This window comes from Betta splendens, chromosome 4 (assembly GCF_900634795.4).
Source record: "Betta splendens chromosome 4, fBetSpl5.4, whole genome shotgun sequence".
NCBI lineage: Eukaryota > Metazoa > Chordata > Actinopteri > Anabantiformes > Osphronemidae > Betta > Betta splendens.
In genome coordinates, this window is record NC_040884.2 from 32,219,873 (window position 1) to 32,242,441 (window position 22,569).

The 22,569-nt window shown below is 41.8% G+C and overlaps 1 protein-coding gene across 2 annotated transcripts in view; it reads left to right on the top strand.

Moving 5' to 3' along the window:
* tbl1xr1a (TBL1X/Y related 1a) overlaps positions 1-22,569 on the top strand; it is a 46,608-nt gene that overhangs the window by 12,950 nt on the left and 11,089 nt on the right. For both annotated transcript variants that reach the window (XR_008694468.1, XM_029146838.3), the window contains exon 2: positions 6,505-6,570. The gene's annotated coding sequence lies outside the window, so the exon portion shown is untranslated. The remainder of the gene's footprint in view (positions 1-6,504; positions 6,571-22,569) is intronic.

The window sequence follows — 22,569 nt, forward strand, 5'->3', positions numbered from 1 at the left end:
CTGGGGGGGCGCAGCTCCAAGCCTTTGGAAAAGAACATAGTTCTAACATAGAACTAACATAGTATGAAGTTGTGACTGACTGACTGAGTGACTTCCTCCCTCCCTCCCAGAGGGAGATTTACATTAGGGATACATTTTTGCACACTAGTTTTGTTAATTTTGTTCCTGGTCTCTTTTTAATGCTTAGTTCTATTAGCATAGGCAAAAAGCATATTGTTCCCATGCCAGTTAAGCAGACAAAAGCAATATTGCAGGAGTAAGGCTTGCTTTGCTTGATAATGGAACTGAGGGGGAACAAAGGCTGGCTTATGGTGTTGTTGAACCATTATTTTGCTTACGATCCTTGCAGATTTTGCAGATAATTTCGGGAGCATTTTGGAGCAGAAACAGTTTCATCAAGACTAATGTAGGCACTGTGATCATGCACTTTGGATGCTTTATTTAGAGGAGACACTAACTTCCCTTTTTCACAAGTTTCAACACGTCACTCCACATTTCACATTGGTTTCAGCATGATGTTTTATCTGCGTCTATATGTCTCTGTTTGAATTCTCTTAAAGGAAATCATAAAACTTTTCACTCTAAAGAATATTGAACTTCAATGTCTCAATAAGGTGTCTGTAAATTTTTAAATAAAACCCTGTAGATCGTCCACACAGCCTCTGTCAATGTGTGATATTCAGTCACACTCGGTGAACGAGCTGTTTTTAGGGGTGAGTCACAAGCAGAGCTGCTCGCCACACCTCTGTGCAGAAGCGAATGCCTTTTTTTTTTTTACCCTTCACAGGGTTAGGGTACGATAGGCGGCAATAGTGCAACATAAAGCATGTATGCCACCATAATTCTCCACAGAAGAAGACAACACAACACAGACCTCAAAAGAACAATAAAGGCTTCAGTTCTTTTAAGACTGATCCAAAACCTGACCCTGAAGCTGGAGAGGAAGCTGCTGTCATTACAAGTCATTACACTTTGCGCAAAATGTGTCTCAATAGTAATGTTGCATTTACTTCAATTTTTTTGATTAATATGACAAAATAATAATTTAATAACAAAAATAATTTGCAAATTGGTTGCTAATGCTGACACTTATGATAAATGGCCTTTGCAGCTTGAATATTTATAGTATAGTATAGTCTCACTTGGGAAACTCATAAAAGTAAGCGTCATTTCATTGTTCAGCAGCCCTGGCCTCCTATTGGCTAGTGATTTTTGATAGGATTGTCTCAGGTCGTAGAAGCGAGCACACGCGTGAGACAAATTGAGAGCGAGCAGCAAGAACCGAGAGCGAGGAGGAGGATTTGAGCGCGAGCGCTGGAAATCTGAGAGTGCGGATAAAGAGTGAATCTGAGCATGAGCAGAGACATTTTTTAAGCGAAAAAAGGGTTTTAAGAGCAAGCATGACAAAATCTTAACATTAAATCGCTAAAGTGTGCTCTCGAATTGAAAAACTACGCTTGATTAAAAAATAGAGATCTCACCCCATACAGATGTCTGTGTACCAACAGTCTGCAGTCGTTTCTCTGTGTCACAGTCCAGTTCTCATACTGGCATTTCCTATTTTACTTTGTATCCATATCCGGTCTTCTGTTCCACCATGTTTGAAACTAACTTTACTTCCGGACACGTGATCCACCACCTGTTACCAATCTCTAAGTAATCTAGTCTATATTTAACCACCAGGGTCTTTGTCACCACCTTCCAGTGTTATCCCGTACTCCTGATTATCCTGTAAGTTACTGAGCCTTTAAGAATACTCCTTGTCTGTACCGTCGCCTGCTGGACAGATCTGTTGCCAAATCTGCTCACATTTTTGTATCTCGCCTTACCTGCTCCTTACCTGTACCTCTGCTGACCATCCATCTGTGTACCAACCTTTGCCTGTTAACTGACCAAGAGACGACAATTAAACCTGATTTATACGAACCTGTCTGTCTTAGAGCTATGCAAGTGGGTCCACCACAAGTCAATTTAGGCTTTGACACTAACAGCGCGCTAACGCATCGCATACGAGCATCAGTAGGTGGAGCTGCCTTGTATCACGCGATTTCACCTTGGTCTTGTCCTGTGCAACCTTGCCGCTTCGCTCTCTGTGCGGCTGCAGTCATTAGCAGTACAGTAACTGCAACACGGCAATAGCACGATTAGTTGTCTGTGTAGCTGATAACGAAGATCTAATGGTGTGCTAGCAGCTAACGGCTATAGAAAATACAGGAGTGAAGCTATATGCCACACGCTCCCTGGTTGTAGCCAACAGCATTCCACTAGCGTTCCCCGCACGTGTGTGTAGGTACAGCAACGCACAGCAGCACATTTCCAAAGGACAAAAGCTCGATTCACCGTTCCCTGCCTGTAGCCACTCAAAGGCCAATAACTATTAGCTTTTCCCCCCACGTGTGTGATTGCAGCAACCCACAGCATGCAGCAATGTGTTGAAATGCATTGACATTGACTGCTATCTGGCTGTAGCTGTTTTCATGGCGCTAGCATTTAGCTTGCCTCACATGGGTTAGTATATTTTAACACAGACAAACTAACATATTAAGACATCCTATAAGTATCAAGCATGTACTTACTACAGCGAGTGGATGACGGACTGTAGTAACAGAGCCTTTCTTCGTCAGGAGCCGTGAAACAAACCCAGCATTGTATCTCCCTCGTTCTCAAAGCAGTCCAAGGTCAAATGAAGTCCACATCCATACAAATGCTGAGGCAGTGTTGCCGTCGCAGGTCCGTTTAAAATAAAAGTAACCCACACAGTCGTCACATTTTAATCTGTTGATAGATTGAATAGGTTTTGATGTGGATTAAAACACCCAAGAATGAAGTAGATTTTATGGATGGATAAAGTCGTAAAATGTGAAAAAAGGAGGAAATACACTTCTACAGTGCTCAGTGTGTGTAAGCGTGACCTATAGAGTCATAGGAACACACCAGAATGTCTAAAAACTGGTCCCCTTTAAGAAGTTGCTATTGTAAATCTACTACAAGGCCTAACATTTAGTTGGATTTTTTTAATTGATCAGTGTTTTCCGCTTTAAAATATTCTGCTGAATCCTTTTGGATGGCTTGTCTAATTTGCAACTTGTCTACCGCTGTAACCCCCAAACCTTACTGCTACTTTTTGCTCCAGAAAATAGTTTTTTTCTCTATTTATCTTGAAAAAATCTATTCAGTTACGTTCTCCGTTTTTCAGAGTACAACAATTATCAGCAGCAGGAGGGTTATAGAACTGATCATTTCCAGCCCTCTGCTATGCCCCCTATAAGTCCAGTCCTTATAGGGTTATTAATACAGGCTGAGATAAAAGCCTCGTAGTTTCATTTTTACTGTTTGATCAAAGAGATAACCATATAAACAGTTTTGTGCTGCTACATACTCTCAGCACCCTTTGACACAACTACCAGTGTGTTTCTGGCTCCACCCAACTATTGTAATTTTTCGGACTATAGAGTACACCCGAATTTAACAGTGCCTATAATGCAGCTGGTTTGAAAAAAAGTAAGGAAGTACAACAGCATACCACAAAATTAATTGATCACTAACTACCGCTGCCTTCTACGCATTACACCCACTAGAGTTGTTGTCTTTAGTGTCAGAATTGAGCACAATGTCTCTGTCTTTCTTTTGCCGTTTTATTGACTTTTTCTTCGTGGCAGAGAGAGCTCCTGCCAGAGTCATCCATGCCGTGTTGAGGCCATTTCCACTCGACTTCATTAAGGCGGCTATTGTTTTGGCTTTTATTAAAGGTCCATGCACACACTTTTTTCATGCTACATAATTCTCAAGAATTGGACCTTGATATCTCAATAAGATGTCTGTAACTTTTCATGCCAAAAACCTATGTAGATCGCCCACACGGCCCGTCTGAAAATGTGTTTTAAACTCTCAGCCACAACGCTCTGTTTTGAGGGTTGTGTCGCAAGCCAAGTTGATCACCACACCCCTTTGAGGAAGCACATAGGCGTGATCCACCACGGGGATCAAAAGTCATGGTCACTGAATCCATTTTAACCGCAAAACTGGCTAACTCGTCCTCGTAGTGGAGTTCAACCATATGTTTGATCCAAAATCTGACTCTGAAGTCAGATTTTGGATCTTTGGATTTTGGAGAATGCAGCTGTTTTCCTTGACACCACTCTAGATGGTATAGAGAATAGAATAGTAGATAAATGAAATGTCCAGTATTTTCTATGTATCTCACAACCTTTACAAATGTAAACAATAAATAGAGGTAGTTAGATCAGTTGTACGTGTGTTTGGAGCAAACACGTTTTCAACTTATTTTATAGTGCTGGTTTGGTAAATCTTGACATGACATTAATGACCTCCTTTTTGTCGGGCTGCTCAAATTCTGCTCAAAGGGCCGGTGGGACAGGGATGTTCACAAGGTCCTCCATATAATGACCTTATCAAAATAAGTTGACCAACTGCATACAGAGTAAATATATAGACAATAATTAGATTATGAATACTTCAACTACAACTACTCAAATGTGAAATCCAAAATTTCTGTTACATAAAACTGCCTATTGGCCAACAAATTATCATACTGCTGTTAAATGTACATACCTTTGCTCCTGAGGTGAGCAACTCTGAAAGAACAACTCTTTTACAAGGTAGCCGTGTGTCCACAGCCTGCAGTGGCATCAGTTTGAGAAGCAACGTCCTTGCCTTTTGGTAGCTAGGATGCGCCAGCCTGTATAAAAAAACAGTCACATTTACAGTTAGCTGACTAGATAAACCACACTTACGAGAAGACAGCAGCAACATACATGTTAGATTTAGATAGAACTTGCCATAACCCAAAATCACAGGTCTACTTGGGGTATGGCATACACACGACAGGCTTATAGTAATTAGAAACTTTACTCACACAACTTACTAACATGGCCGTGGCAGCTAAAATGTGAGGTCAGTGAATGACCTCAGTACCATATATCACACGATTCTAACCGGACAAATGCTGGAGAGGCTTGGATTCATCCAAATTGCGTGTCAGCACCTTGCAATACTCTCTCTCTATCGCCGTAGCTGTTAGCACCAACTGTTCTAGCAATTAGCATTCCTTACACAGGAGGAAAGCTAGATTATAACCAAAGAAACCTCTGGAGTACATACATTAAATAAGTATCAAGCATGTACTTACGTTTGGGGAAGCAGCAAGTGGATCACGTCTTGTAGGAACAGAGCCCTTCTTCAACCTCAATCCCAGTAATATATATTAACTTCAAAGCAGATGGAGGTGAAATTGTGTCCACACACAAACAAGCATTCAGGCAGCGGTGCTGGTACCGGTCCATTTACAATTAAATGAATCTATAAATTTCTCCATTTCTTGCTCTGCTGTTAAAACAAAGATGGCGGGTGGCAACCAACTGAAAGGTGCATTACCGCCTACTATACTAGAGTGTACAGTGAATGAATGAAATGCAATGTTGCAGATACATTTAGGGGTCCAGGTTTGTCTGGGCGCGGCCGAAACTGGTTCTGTGAGTGGTTAAAAGACTGCAAACGTACACAGTCCGGGAAATTTGAAACCAATGGTTCTTGAACCGGATTGGATGAAATCACAAAATGTGAAATAAGTAGGGAGGGTACTTCTAACACACCAGGAGTATCTTAACATAAACCAGGGAGTCATGTAAATGTACCAGAATGTCCAAGTGAATTTTGCATGTGCAGGGACCTTTAAGCGCAGGAACTTTTGTGTGGTTTGCGCATAAGAATGTGTGAAACATCATCACAATGTCTTTTGGCAAGTTACCAATTTATTTAAGGCAGAAAGAAGAATCAGCTCGTTGGCTCTGTCCATCCAATGCTGTCAGCAAGACAATCAAATATGAGTGCATCCTTAAAAAAAATAATAATAATACCGGTAGCAAGAGCACACTGAAGATTCTCAACGCTACCACATAATAATGACTAAGGGCGCATACAGCATGCAGGTGTAAATGGCTTTCGGTTGAATCTGCACAATGTAAACATCACAGCCGTGTTTGGCAGCATGAAGCTTCCAAGCTGGTAAAATATCACACAAAATAGCCGCAGGGTTCAAAGCGCTGGAAAATGTAGTGACCTATAGTCCTGAAATTACAGTCTGTGGAGACAGGAGGACAGTACAGGCAGACTAATGGAGTGAAAAGGTAACTTCAAAAAAGGCATGGACAGAATGGTGTCGGGAGAAAAAAGAAAGGAACATCTGGAGAAGAATGCTTGGAAAACCAACCATTTTCAAATTTTACAGTGCAATGCAGCAAAATTTAACACCGCCTCACTCTTCAGCCAATTACCAGAGTGGAATCATAGTCTAACCAGATTACACCAGAGGGCATCTGGCAAAAGACAGCAGGATGAGAATGTGCAATGAAAACAAAAGTTTTTTGTTGTTGTACTGTAATACAATCTATCACATGGTCAGTGAATAAAGTCATTTTAAAGCTTTGATGTTTGATTGGTTTGCTATTGAAGTTTTGAATCTGATGTAACTCCTTTCTGTTGCAGGCTGTGGGCTCATGGTTCCAGGTGCGAACTGACCATACTGGTGGTGCATACAGACTTACTACTGTGGTGAGTGTCCAACAGGCAGGCTGAACTGAAGCAGGTTCTGCCTCTTCACGTCATTGGTCATAAATAGTTTTGTGTCTGAGCCAGGTAGTCAAAGAGTGATAGATGTGTAACTCTTAAATGATCAGGCAGACTGGACTTTAAGGCTCTAGAAAACCTTGTAAGTCCATATCTTGGGTGTTGGCTTTTTTGTCTAGTTACTTTATATTGTTACACTGCATTTTAATTGTTGTTTCTTTTTGTACTGTGGGTACTGTGTTTGAATTATCTTCAGTAGATTTCTAGGAACGTTGTGTATTTTAGTCAGAGCAACACAGCAGATGTAATTCCACAGATGTGTCATGTTGCACATGGGAAGGTCACACACACGTTCTAATGCGCCACAGCATTAGTCTATTTTACACAGAATTAGAATTTGATAGTAACTGAGGGTCTTCAAATGTATTTGTTTCTATTAAATTTTTTTTATAAACGTTTTTTTTCCTTCAGTGTCAGCTGTAAACTGAAACCCAGAAATAAACTCAAGTTGAAGCCACTCATTGGTTAAATGTATTTATATTTAATATAATTATATATAATCTTTTTATTATCTGCCCATACATCCTAATCCACATGTACACAGCTAGCATTGTTCATTTCACTGCCTCCCCACACACTGAACACATTCCCTACAGTGTTGGCCACTGTTCTATCCCCTCTCCTGTGTACCATTTTAGTCACTTTATTTATTTACCATATTTCATTGACAGAACATTGTCAACTTCAGTTTTATTTCTTATTGAAATTTTAGGTTTCTTTGTGTTGTGTACACCCTCAAGGTAGCGGATGTATGCAGCGGCATGCAGTGCTAAATACATGAAGCATTCGATTGCTCCAGTTGTAGATGTAGAAGCCTAAGAATGCGCTGTCTGACTTGCTGACATTGTTGATTCCATTGGGTATTCTCTCGTCACAGTTATGTGGCTGATTTCCCCTGGTTTGGTTTGTTTTAATTACAGGTGGGCGGCTCGATCCTAATATCGATACTATTGATATTAAAGCTAGTATTGATATCGGTCGATACCCCAACAGAAATATTGTTACATTGGTTCAATTTTTACTCCCGTATGCACTGCTGCCGTTTTTCTAAAAGATGACCTAACTATCTTGTCTGTCTTTGTCTCTAAGTGCCTGTGAGTAAGTGGCGTGCCTATGCCTGTATCCCAGAACAAAGGAGACACACTCCTACACCCCCCCACAACAGCAAAAAAAGTGGCGCTACCACCAATTTATATTTTCTTGTAGCGACCCGCAGTTCCGGGTCAGGGGGCATGATGGGATATTAAGTTGAGTTATGCAGTTCCACGAGGAACGTTTTTGTTAGTTCAGGTGACCCTCGCGGTGCTGCGATATTCAAGTGCTCTTAGGTGTGTGGGAAAATAAAGCTGGCCATCTGAGCATGTGCTCCTAAATTGTATTTGTGTTTTGTTATTATATTGTATTAAAAATGTATTTATATTTGATAATGCAATAATTGTCAAAAAGTGTTGGTATCGACATTGGCAATACTGGTCCAATATTTACTCTGTATCAGATCGACACCAAAGCTTGCAGTATCGCCTACCACTAGTTTTAATGTCAGTGTAGCCTCATTGGAGGGTTTTGTGTTTCTCACTGCAGAATCCTCAACAGTGTTGTTTGTTTCATTGTGGACATTTTTCTTTCAGGGCAAATGAACAGTAATTAAAGATTAGCTCATTGACCTCTTGTTGTGTTGCTATGTAATTTGCTTGTTCTTGTCTTAGAGAACATGCAGGGTTGTGTTGCCCATCAGTGAAGACACTTTACATTATTTCAATGTACTCTGTTGTGATTCTTTGCAGCAGTTGGCCTAGAACCTATCTTATACTCCACACCTTTTCTATAATGTACCCCCATTTTTACAATACATCAGAACCACTTTAGGCTCCCGAGTCTCTGTTGTGCCCACTGCAAAAGTACTGCAATTCCTGCTTGCTTACTGATACTAATATACTGACACTTTATGTGCTGATCAGATATTTGTGATATGGCCCACTGTCTATTTAAGCAGGTACAGTGGCAGCGGTTCAAAGTGACTAGGGTTTTTACTGCAGTACCGACGCGTCGCCACGGTGCAGCGAGTGCGTCACTGACTAAAGATTTTTAATCCTGCAGCCGGCTGAAAAAAATCAGGACGCTAGTCGCGTTTTAACCACCAGGTGGCGCAGCGTTGATTAGAAGCCTCCAAAGCACTACAGCGTAACTGAAGTCCGACTGTTCATTTCTACCTGTAACACACATATATTACACCAGACCTATTTTACTATTAAGTATCTGTTGTGTGCTAAAACATGGGGAGTATGAAGGGCAACAACTTGTTGATGGCTTAGCTGTTCTCTGTTCACTGCGAAGTTATAATTGTTCTGTGTGGTTTAAAACAGGCAGCGCCACAGCAGCAACACGTTCTTGTTTTTATTCTCCTCAGCTGTTTCGTGTCTTTAAATAGAAGGTGTCTCTTAAAAATATGTACACATCCACCGCTCTAACATCTGATACAACATATTGGCTTCACATAATACCAGGATTATGCGTCGCAGTTTAATTAATATAATTAGAATGCGCATGGCCAAGTAAAGACGTAGAGCGCAGTCTATCTGCGACTACAGCCGCTTATTTAGGTTTTAAACTTCCACAACTTGTTAATGAAGGTTTTCCAATTGTCGTAGATTTTACGTAAATAACCGTAATAATCATAGGAATTTGTTTTACAGCAGTTGTCGATCGTAATTTTGACAGGACGCCAGAAATCAGCAGATCTACAGCGACGCATTACAGCAACATGTTTGTTCCTACGCGTTTACTCTGTGTCTGTAGAACTGCAGTTTGACTTGTTTTGACTGTGCGTGTCATTGTAACTGAGTGGCTGAGATCACTTTTTCGACCCGTGTACGTTTCAACATTTTCATTTCCCATCCGTCCATCCAGCCACTTTCACCGGCGTTTTCGTTTCTCTTTCGATGAGCGGCAAACGGATTTTAATCAAAGCACCGCCTTACAAACCAATAAAACAGGCAAAAATATTAGTTTTTTACAAAAAGACACGGAATTGGAGTTAATATGTTTTTATTGTTTAGAGACAAACGGAAAACACAAAAAGTCGTTCTCTCGTTACCTCTGCTTATAATTTGGTGGAGACATCAAACTCTTACACAAACACGTGACGTGTTTCGGAGTCATGTGTCCAGACAGAGAGTGACCAATACACAAATGTATGGATGCGCAAATGCAGGCTACGAGAGGAACGGGGGAGTGGCGCACTAGATGTAGCGAGAATTTGTTTTGACTGTGCGTGTCATTGTAACTGAATGAGTGGCCGATGTGACGCATTCGGCCCGTGTACGTTTCAAAACTTTGATTTCCCATCCGTCTATCTATCCTGAATAAAAGCACAGCATTACAAACCAATGAACCGAACAAAAATATTTTTTAACAAAAACACACGGACTTGAATTTAAAGCTGTTTTTTTCGTTTAGCGTAACACGCATCAACACGCAGGACAAAGATCTGCGTTTCTCTGCTGCTACAGCCTCGGCTGCGTTGGGTTGTTAGTGTCTCTTTCACCTCTACCATATGAAATGTGTTCCTACGAAGTTGATCAGCCGCTTTCAGAATCGCCTTTTGCCCTGGTTTGAACAGGGAAAACATTATTTTTGCACTGTAACGACACCAAAAATTACAAAAAAACGACACCCATCTAGTTTTAACAAATGTGCAATAATAATTATAAACAGAAAACGCTTGAAAGCGTTTCTGTTTTATATTACGTTTATTTCGTTATTACTGCTTTCACCTGTACCATATGAAATGTGTTCCTACAAAGTTGATCAGCTGCTTTCAGAATCAGAATCGTTTTTATTCCTCTGGTTTGAACAGGGCAAACATTTTTATTTACAAAAAAAATTTAAACGTTCACATGTGATTTGTAAAAGCTGCACTGAGCTCTTTTGCTTTGACGAGTTTTGTTTCTACATGAAAGCGGGCAGAACAACGTCCGAACCAATGAATACGTTTCCAGATTGACCGGTTATGCCGCACGGGTTGCTCTCAGTTACAGCAGCTGTTTGAAGCAGGGAAAAGCGAGTTAGCTGTCCTTGTCGATGCCTTGACAATGTTTTATCATCGGTTAGATCTCTGAGCCCTGACTTTTATGTCTTCTTTGGATTAAAAAACAAATGTTGAATGTTCTCACATAACATAATATTGCTGCCCTCTGCGTGTTTTTTTTATTGAAAACGTGGGTGTTACCGGTGGCGGACCTCTAGTCTAGATCATCCTTATTCACTTTTTTAAATTTTAGTAGTGTAACCTTAGTTAGTATTCCTTTTTATTTTTTTTATTTTCTGTTTGGGAAACGTGACATTTCAGCTACTGTGATTTTATTTGTCATCAACATTAGTTCCTACTTGTCCTTGTTGACGGGGGACAGGAAAGAGGTGACGCCTGTTGGTTAAGAGCGGCGTAAAGAAAAAAGTGTACATGAAAAGCCGTACTGTCTTGCCGTGTGATGCATTAAAGAAGCATTCAACGTAAAGAAAATTGTAGTCCGTACCAACAGCGAGAAATCAGGGTTACAGTAGCTTGTCTGCCACAAATCGAACGCTGCACGCGGAAGGGTGCACCGTTCAGCTTTTTATTTTTGGTTTTAAACTGCCATAATTTGCCATAATTTACTTACGTTCATAACTTCATACTATAACGCGACCAGCGGTTCATGGTCTTGGCGATCCATGCACTAAGTAATACAACGTTGTCATCTCGTGATCACATGATGATGATGAGACGCTGTTTTTCCAATAATTAAAAAACTGCTTCCACTCAGACTCGAACCCCGGACAAAAATAAACTTTGTAGCCATGCATGGTAACCGCTAGGCCACCCAAGACCGGATCATTGGTTGTTCTACAAGAGGCTATATGACGTAAGCAACTACGATGTTTTAGGACCAAAAGAAGTGGGAGTCAATCGCCACCTACAGGCCAAACGGACGTAACACACTTTTCCCGCAGTGCAAACTGACGCGGCAGATTTGAAACCCAAACACGGTGGGGGTAGACACTTTTACCAGCTGCCTCTGTAACACTGCTAAGCTTTTTAAGAGATCTCTTTAATTCCAGTAGAACTACAGCAGTATGTAAGTGGGTTTACCCAAGACATAGTGGGAAACCTGCAAATATTTTGCTTCAAGGTACTCTTTGGTGAACTTTAACACAAGCTGCATTCAGAGTGTTATCCTTTGTTCAAACATAAAGCTAGATTTAAAGATATCATTACCTCACGTGGACCATTTACCTCTGCTTTGTATGCATGTACAAATTCATAAACAATCAACTCCCTTTTGATTGACCAACCAGTACGTTTGATGGCATGAAGCTGGTTAACCAGTAAAAATCCACAAATTACCCACACCGTCGTTTAACCTGCAGGGTTCAAAGCTCTGGAAAAAAATTCAATTTATTATTTAATTATTTATATAGTGCCAAAATCGCAAGGTTATCTCAAGGCACTTTAGCAGCTGTAGGCTTTTTAAGGAGCTGTTAGGACATCCTATGAGTAAGTAGTTAGACAAATCCAGCCTAGAATCTGAAGCTAATGTTATGCCATCAAGGGTGGCTATCGGATTCAATAGTGTCTCTCTGTGATTTTTAGGCCCAACGATAAGAATTTCTGTTTTATCTGAATTTAGTTGAAGGATGTTTTGGGACATCCAGGATTTGATGTCTTTTAAACAATTTGAAATTTGACTAGTTAATCTGGTTCATTTGGTTCCAAAGACATATACACACACACACACACACACACACACACTCTATTCTCACCCTCCGCGGGTGGTCTCATCCCCTTTCCAAGCTCGGGTCCTCTACCAGAGGCCAGGGAGCTTGAGGGTTCTGCGCAGTATCCTTGCTGTTCCTAGGACTGCACTTTTCTGGACTGAGATTTCGGATGTTTTTCCAGGGATCTGTCGTAGCCACTCCTCCAGTTTGGGGGTCACTGCCCCCAGCGCTCCGATCACCACAGGCACCACTGTGGCCCTCACCCTCCAAGCCTTCTCCAGTTCCTCTCCGAGCCCTTGGTATTTCTCTAGTTTCTCATGTTCCTTTTTCCTGATGTTGCCATCGCTTGGTATTGCCACATCCACCACTACGGCTTTCCTCTGCTCTTTATCTACCACCACAATGTCTGGTTGGTTCGCCATTACCATTCTGTCAGTCTGGATCTGGAAGTCCCACAGGATCTTGGCTCGCTCGTTCTCTACCACCTTGGGAGGTGTTTCCCACTTTGACCTTGGGGTTTCCAGTCCATACTCCGCGCAGATGTTCCTGTATACTATGCCAGCCACTTGGTTATGGCGTTCCATGTATGCTTTGCCTGCCAGCATCTTACACCCTGCAGTTATGTGCTGGACCGTCTCTGGGGCCTCTTTGCACAGTCTACACCTTGGGTCTTGTCTGGTGTGGTAGATCTGGGCCTCTATGGCTCTGGTGCTCAGGGCCTGCTCCTGTGCAGCCAGGATGAGTGCCTCTGTGCTGTCCTTCAGCCCAGCCCTTTCAAGCCATTGGCAGGATTTGTTGAGATCAGCCACTTCAGTTATGTTCCGGCGGTACATCCCATGCAAGGGCTTGTCCTCCCATGATGGTCCCTCTTCCAGCATCTCATCCTCTGTTCTCCACTGCCTGAGACATTCACTCAGCACGTCATCTGTCGGGGCCTTATCCTTGATGTACTTATGGATCTTGGATGTTTCATCCTGGATAGTGGCTCTCACGCTCACTAGTCCACGGCCTCCTTCCTTGCGGCTAGCGTACAGTCTCAGGGTGCTGGATTTGGGGTGGAACCCTCCATGCATGGTGAGGAGCTTTCGTGTCTTAACATCTGTGGTCTGTATCTCTTCCTTTGGCCACCTTATTATTCCCGCAGGGTATCTGATCACTGGCAGAGCGTAGCTGTTTATTGCCCGGGATTTGTTCTTGCCATTGAGCTGGCTTCTTAGGACTTGCCTTACTCGTTGGAGGTATTTGGCTGTTGCCGCATTCCTTGTTGCCTGTTCAAGGTTGCCGTTTGCCTGTGGTATTCCAAGGTACTTGTAATTGTCCTCAATGTCGGCTATTGTTCCTTCTGGGAGTGAGACCCCTTCTGTGTGGATTACCTTGCCTCTCTTTGTCACCATCCTCCCACATTTCTCGAGCCCGAATGACATCCCGATGTCTGAGCTGTAGATCCTGGTGGTGTGGATCAGCGAGTCGATGTCTCGCTCACTCTTGGCGTACAGCTTAATGTCATCCATGTAGAGGAGGTGACTTATGGTGGCCCCGTTCCGGAGTCGGTATCCATAGCCAGTCTTGTTTATTATTTGGCTGAGGGGGTTCAGACCTATGCAGAACAGCAGTGGGGACAGTGCATCTCCTTGGTATATGCCACATTTGATGGATACTTGGGCAAGTGGCTTCCCATTGGCTTCAAGGGTGGTTCTCCACAATCTCATCGAGTTTGCAATGAAGGCCCTTAGAGTTCTGTTGATGTTGTACAGCTCCAAGCATTCAGTGATCCATGTGTGTGGCATTAAGTCATAGGCTTTCTTGTAGTCGATCCAGGCTGTGCACAGGTTGGTGTGTCGCATTCTGCAGTCTTGGGCGACTGTTCTGTCTACCAGGAGTTGGTGTTTGGCTCCTCTGGTATCCTTACCAATGCCCTTCTGTGCTTCGCTCATGTATTGACTCATGTGCCCACTTATCTTAGCTGCGATGATGCCCGACATGAGCTTCCATGTTGTGGAGAGACAGGTTATTGGCCGGTAGTTGGATGGGACTGTGCCCTTTGAGGGATCCTTCATTATCAGGATCGTTCGCCCTTCGGTTAGCCATTCAGGGTGAGTCCCATCCCTTAGCAGCTGGTTCATTTGTGCTGCCAGGCGCTCATGGATTGCAGTGAGCTTCTTTAGCCAGTAGGCGTGGATCATGTCAGGGCCAGGTGCTGTCCAGTTTTTCATACCTGAGACTCTATGTTGGATGTCTGCCACTGTGATAGTCACTGGATTCTGTTCAGGGAGGTTGCTGTGGTCTTCCCTCAGATCCACCAGCCACTGTGCATCACTGTTGTGTGATGCCTCCCTTTCCCATATACCCTTCCAGTACTGTTCAGTTTCCAGCCTTGGTGGGTCTGCTCTGCTGTTATTACCCTGCCATTGAGAGTACACTTTCGCAGGTTGTGTTGCGAACAGCCGGTTTATTCGTCTGGCTTCGTTATCTCTGGTGTATCTCTTTAGGCGGCTGGCCAAGGCTTGTAGCCTTTGCTTGGCAGTTTCGAGTGCTTCAGGTATGGTCATCTGGCTGTACCTCTTGGGCATTGGTCTTTTCATTGCACCTCTCTGGGCCTCTGTCATTTGGCTCACTTCCCTCCGAGCTGCCTTGATTTTTGCCTCCAACCTTTGTTTCCATGGTGGGTATTTTTTCTCATGGCTCCCATGGTTGCTCTTATAGCCAAGCACCTCTAGGATCACTGATGCTGAAGCGTATATCAGCTCATTGGTTTCTGTGATTGTTGTGGTGTGCTCTCAATGCTGCATTCACATCTTCCATGAGACTTTCTGATGGTACTTCACTTAGCCGTTGTAGTGGGGTTCGGGGTTGCCTGTTCAATCTCGCCATGATCTTATCTTTCAGGTCAGTCGCTGCCTCGCTCAGCGTATCTGTGCTTATTGGGGCTTCGTACCCAATTTCCGGTTGGGGAGATGGTGAAACCTCCCCTCTGACCTGGCGTCCTGGCTCCCCCTTGCCGTAGCATTTGTGTTGTATCTCGTCAATCTCAAGTCGTGATAGCAGTTGCCGTTTGTGGATGTTGGAACACTGAGCTACTAGTTGCTTCGCCGTCAGCCTTGAATGTGGGTTTCTCCGTTCCCATTCACCGCACTTTCTTTGCATGTAACCCCTCTGACTAGGGTTACTTGAGTAGTAGCATTCCAACAGAGCCTTGTTCTCACATCTCAGCCATTTCTTTCTTGTTCCAGTAGCCCACTTCTCGCCAAGGTGCTCTGGTTCCCCAACACCTGACGCAGACCTTGTTAGACCGGGCGACGTCTGAGCCGGTATCTCATGTGGTTCATTGTCTCTCATGATATGAGAGACAATATGAGGTAGGCGGTAGCTTGAAGGGTCTTGCCCAAGGACCCACACTGGATGCCTATTCGCCCTAACGGGGATTCGAACCGGGAACCCCCCGCATGCAAGTCCTGTGACTTTACCGATTGAGCCATATATATATATATATATATATCTATATATATCTATATCTATATCTATCTATATATATATATATATATATATATATATATATATATATATATATATATAGATAGATAGATAGATAGATAGATAGATAGATAGATAGATATAGATATATATATAGCTGAGTATCATCTGCATAACAATGGAAATTTGAACAAACTGGAATCTGTTCAACAAATGGGATTTACACCATCTCAATGTTGTTCCTTTAATTCCGATGCCATGTTCTACTCTCTGTAAGAGAATGTTATGATCAATTGTATTAAATGAAGCGCTAAGATCTAACAGGACAAAGACAGAGACCAGACCATTGTCTGAAGCTAAGAGAAGATCATTAGTGACTCTAATCAAAGCTGTTTCTGTTTTCTAAATCCTGACTGAAAGTCTTCGTACAGGTTATTCCCACTCAGGTGGTCAGATAATTGTTTATCCACGATTTTTTTTCAAGAATTTCAGATATAAAGGGTAAATTTGAAATGGGCCTATTGTTGGTTCTCCAGGGTCCAGAGTACTTTTTTTCAATAAAGCTTTGACCACAGCCACCTTCAAAGCCTGTGCTACATTGATTTGATTTAAAATATGTGATGATCTGATTAAATGTAGAACTTCTTTGAGTAATCTGGTTGGGATTTGGTCTAAAAGTGGACGACTTGGAAGAGTTAATTATTGAAGTTAACTCCATGAGTTACTGTATGAGGGTGAAGCTCTCTAAATAAGACAGAGGACTTGGTAAATTTATTAAAGTTCTAGAGTATCTAGACAGTGATTTCAGTCATTTGGAGAAAGTCGCTGCTGAATGTTATGCTGTTATATTTTTATTATTAATAGTTCATAAAGTCATTGCTGCTAAGATTTAAGGGGATAGTAGACTCAACACAGCTATGACTCTTAGTCAGCCTGGCTACAGTGCTGAAAATAAACCTGGGGTTGTTTTTGTTTTCTTCTATTAACAGTATGTTTTTCTTGCAGCAAAGTGCTCTGTTTATATATTATTAGACTGTCCTTCCATGCTATGCAGTTTACTTTTATTTTTTTGGAACGCCACTGTCTTTCTAGATGTCTGGTCCTGTGCTTTAGGCTGCGGATCTCTGAGTTATACCACAGAGCTAACCTCCTCTGATTCATTGTCTTCTTCTTCAGAGGAGCCACTGTGTCTAACATTGTACGTAGAGAAGCTGCAGCATCATCTACAAGACAGTCAACCTGTTCATAAGGATTAAGGTTACTGTTCTCCTCTGTGTAGCTACAAGACAATGAGGCAAAAGATGATGGAATCATCTGCTTGAATCTGGCGACAGCTTCATCAGATAAACATCTGCTATAGTAAGATTTCTTTCCAGCTGCTGCAAGGTCAGCTATGGAAAATTCCAAAGTTAATAATAAATGGTCAGATAACGGAGGGTTTTGGGGAAGAACTATTAAATTATCAATTCCAACCCCATATATGTCAGGACAAGATTGATGGTTTGGTTAAACCGATGAGTGGGTCTATTTACATGCAGAATAAAACCAATAGTGTCTATTAATGAGTTAAAAGCAGAGCTGAGACAGTTACTGTCAACATCTACATGGATGTTAAAGTCTCCCACTACAATAACTTTATCTGTGCTAAGTAAGTCAGATAAGAATCAGAGAATTCAGTTAAGAGCTCTAAATATGGAGCAGGAGAATGATCAACAGTACAAAACAAGACTGGCTTCTGAGTTTTAGAGTCTGGGTGAGAAGAGCTTAGAGTGAGGCTCTCAAATGAGTTTTAAAACTAGAACTACTAAAGGACGTACACCTTTACATATACCCCTAACAACGGCTGGGTGTTCACTTGTCCTGCACGCTCCAGCTGGCACCCTGCCAACAGCCGCTTTTGTTACGTAAAGAGGGCCATCACCGACGCACTCTGTGGGGTGGGATGCATGGGCTCACTGACCCTGCTGCTGCCTGCAAGGCAGAGCAGGGTTCCTACTCATGTTCATATGAGTCTATGAGTGACATCCACTGTTACAATGTTCCACCGCTATGTGCTTGGATTTATAACGTGAAAGGACGAGTATCATTGTTGCGGTCTCACCGAAGGAAGCAATAAAAGACATCAACAATACAATAAGACAGTTTTGCTGCTTTGCTTATTTACAAAAAAAAAATGCTTGAAAGTGTTTCGGTTTTATATTCCGTTTATTTCGTTATTTCCCCTTTCACCTGTACCACATAATAAGTCATTGCAGAGCTACAGCCATGTTCCCAAGAGGTTCACCAGCTGCTTTCGTCAGTGAGTCATACGGACATGTTCTGCCCGCTTTCATGTAGACACGGGACTCTTCAAAGTTTTTTCAAATGTAGATTTTGTTAATTTCGTTATTCATATACAACATGTAAATGCATATGAAAATATGACAGTACACCTATCAAGTTTTAACAAATGTGCAATAAAAAATATACGCTTGAAAGCATTTCCATTTTATATTTTATTTATTTCGTTATTACTCCTTTCACCTGTACCACAAGTCATTGCAGAGCTACAGCCATGTTCCCAAGAGGTTCACCAGCTGCTTTCAGCGGTGACACGTACATGGACGTTGTTCTGCCCGCTCTCATGTAGACACAAAACTCGTCAAAGCAAAAGAGCTCAGTGCAGCATTTTCAATTACATGTATATGAATAACAAAATAAACGGAATGTAAAGTAAAATGCTTTGAAGAGTTTTGTGTCTACATGAAAGCGACTGGTCAACTTTGTCAACATGTGGCTCCAGTAAGTGGGGGAATAACGGCCCAAAGCAACTGGCTGAAAGAGGAGGCTGTAGCAGAGGAACACAGGTCTTTGTCCTGTATGTTGATGCGCCCAGCCCCCACAGTCAGCGCTTACCTTTGCTTTGGGACTGATAGCCCCGCCCACGTTTATTTATCAGACACATATGAAAGTGGGAATAACGAAATAAACGGAATGTAAAGTAAAACGCTTTGAAGAGTTTTGTTTACATCAAAGCGGGTTGAGAGCAACCCGTGCGGCATCACCAGTCAATCTGGAAACGCATTCACTGGTTCGGACGCTTTAGGTGTGTGAACTGGTGAGGAGACAGCAGAAGCGACCGAAGAGTGACTGAATAGAGTTGATGTCTTCCCCGCTGACAGGCGCATTCATTTGATAATGCACGTACCTTGGCTGACAGTTCAGTTGAAAAACACACTGAATCTTTATCAAACGTCCCTGAATAAAATCTATGAACTGCAGTTTCTTCCTTGATTATCCATGATTATTATGGAAGAAGCGCAAATCATCGCCAGTCCAAATTGTGCAATTAATACTGTGTTTACAATAAAGGTAATAAATTATAATAATAGTATTTTTAATTTAAAATGCACTGCATATTTTAAACGAATGTCGGAGTGCTACAAATAAATTAGACCACAAAGCTATGATAAATACATATGTTTAATTTTGCAGAGTAAACATGTAGAACAAACTACTTGCTGCATTAATGAGTCTTAGAGCTGCAGCTGATCATGCGCCCGATGCTGCCCAGTCTCCCACGGAGCTTTGTCCTGAGGTATTCCTCACCTGCTGATCGAGTGGTAGCAACATATTAGCATGTCTATGCTAATGTGTTAAAAAAAAAAATTAAAAGCAGAGTTTTTTTTTTTTTCGTTTCTCTTTAAACGAAAAAAACAGTTTTAAATCCAATTCCGTGTGTTTTTGTTAAAACTATTTTTGCTCGGTTTATTGGTTTGTAAGGCGGTGCTTTGATTAAAATCCGTTTGCTGCTCATCGCAAGAGAAACGAAAACGCCAGTGAAAGTGGCTGGATGGACGGATGGGAAATGAAAATGTTGAAAGGCACACGGGCTGATCAAGTGATCTCAGCCACTCAGTTACAATGACACGCACAGTCACGCACAGGTTTATTGGTTTGTAAGGCGGTGCTCTGATTAAAATCTGTTTGCCGCTCATCGCAAGAGAAACGAAAACGCATGAAAATGTAACGTACACGGCTGATTAGGATTGATCTCAGCCACTCAGTTACAATGACACGCGCAGTCAAAACAAGTCAAACTGCAGTTCTGCAGACACAGAGTAAACACGTAGGAACAAACATGTTGCTGTAATGCGTCGCTGTAGATCTGCTGATTTCTGGCGTCCTGTCAAAATTACGATCGACAACTGAGACACTGGGAGTATGGTTGATTCTCCTGATACCCTAACGCAGGGGTGGGCAATATTTCTTATAAGGGGCCACACGTGAAAATGAATATATAGTGGAGGGCCAGGTTTGAACTTTTTTTGCCTAAAGCAATACAGTTCAGTTTTTTTTACAAATTGGTAAGACTGGTTAGAACAGAGCTATGTTAAGGTTCAGCAATGAAAAAGTGAGGGTGCCTTACAAAAAATATCACTTATTAAATCAAAAACAATGGTTAACAAAATGTGAGCATTTTCAGACACATTAACTCTAAAACGCCAACCCAGAGGATTTATTAATTGTTGGAAAGAGGTTCTTAACTTTCTAAAGACACCACAATCATGTCTTTGTACTTCAAATATTAAGCAAGATAAGATATATTGTAAAATGCTTGTCACTGAACAGTGACTTTGATTAAAAGGCCTCCACGTAGCCCAGGCTGAGCCATTTGACAGCTGTGTGATAACTTATGTCACTATGTTCAGTCTTGTACTCCTCCAAAGGTGCGACAAACTGTGATTCAGTGCGTGTGCCCTGATAAAGTTAGCTATGGTGGTTATAACATTAATAACAACACTTAGTATAATGCAGTGCAAAAATATCAATTTCAGGCACTTTATCTTGCTGTTTCAAAAGTCCAACGTTTTTCTCCATCAAATTTGGACATCCACCTGTTGTTACACCTGCAAATCTGTGCCATTTTAGTCTCAGCATGTCCATACTTGCATTTACCTCTGTGAATAGGTCGCTTCCCATCGTTGTACCTTTTATTGACCGGATTGCTACCAGCTGTTCCATTATCTTGTAGTGCATCATTATCCCATGGGCGAATACAAGTATCTGGTCTGTGTCACGGACATCAAGCTAATAAGAAATGTCAAAGATTGCCACTTCACTTTGTAGCCGAACCTCCAGATTCCCTGCAATGTTCTGGATCCTTCTCATCACAGTTTGTCTAGACAGGGGATCTCGAAAGCTTCTCTTTTCTCGGCACATATTAATGTGGCAGAGTCCACCAAGCACTCCAACAAACTCCTCGTCCAAAAAACTATTTTGTGGGACATCACAAAGCTGGCCCTGGTTGCTCCATCCCTGAATGCATTAAGCCTGATAAAAAAATTCTGTTGTTTCTGAGTTTTTTGTATTTCTCCACGTTTCATCTCTTAAGGGCTAAAGTCTTTGGTTTTGACAGGATGAATTAATTAATGTGCACTTACCAATTTATATATTCTGTTTTACTTGAATAAAAAAATTAAATAAAAGCAATGCATCCTAGGTCCATGTATAAGGTAAAATTAGAAAATATGTTTATTTTGGATATTCCTTACGCAGGCCTGTCACAGTCAACCAAAGGGCCGCATGGCCCAGGGGCGGAGTGAAATTGTGATTTTCTCTTTATATGGAGATTCTCAGTCATCCAAGTGAAGTTGTCTTAATCATCTGTTCAACTGCAAGAGATGACACACCCAACGACCCTGTAAGGATGGAAGAGGAGCCAAGTTGAGATTTCAGATTTACTCACTACCGCCACTCCCATTGTTCACATACAGAGCACATTGTTTATAGGTGCGAGGGGAAGCCTTCAGTCAACTTTCCTCAGACTGAAGAAGCTAGCGATAGTGGCGAAATGCTTCTACTGAAAAGAAGAAATCCAGTTGAGTATGGGAATAGCAGCCATCACAGCTTGGGTCACGATGCAGCTCCATTTGGAGAGAACATGGCCCCTGAATAATGGATGTCATCACAAACTGGGAGAGACAGGAACATTCATCACGTATGGGCTACCTATTAGAGAGTGTCTGAACACAAGCACAGACTAACTAATATTATCAGAGGACTGGTGGTGATAAATTCTGACATCTGCATTGCTCTCATCTTTTTTTATCTATATGTTGCAAAGTGCACTGGTAAAGGCAATAGTTTGTTTTTTAAACTATTTACCTTTTATGAAAGAATTATTAGGTTAAAAGAGGACATCCAAATTAATCTGGTTGTCAACCACAATCAAATTTAATGCACAGGTGATCTGTTAGCCTGTGAATGTGTTAAGTAAGAGCCATCATTTTTTGGTCTTGTGGATTCCAATTAAACAATCACACTGTAAAATAAATGTATTCATTGTTGCTGCTTACGCATTGTGAGTACATGTGCAAATTATTTGAATATTTTACTGTGAACAGTACTTTTCCAACGACTAAAACTAAGAAAAATAATCGGCAGGTGGGATATTGCCATATATTGTTAATTTTAAAGTTGTAATGTTTATTACACATGGCAAACTGTGGTCCTCGTGCCGATTTTTTCATGTCTCTCTACCCCACCTGGTGATTATATTGATCAGATATGTTCAGTCAATCAGCTAGAGAAGCCAAGTGACACCTGATCAAGGTGATCAGTGACCCTGGAGGAACAGCGTCAGATTGTATTTGGTCTCATGAATTATGGGGACCAGCTGATTACCCTAACCTGGGCATGTTGATTTCAAGTTGTGGA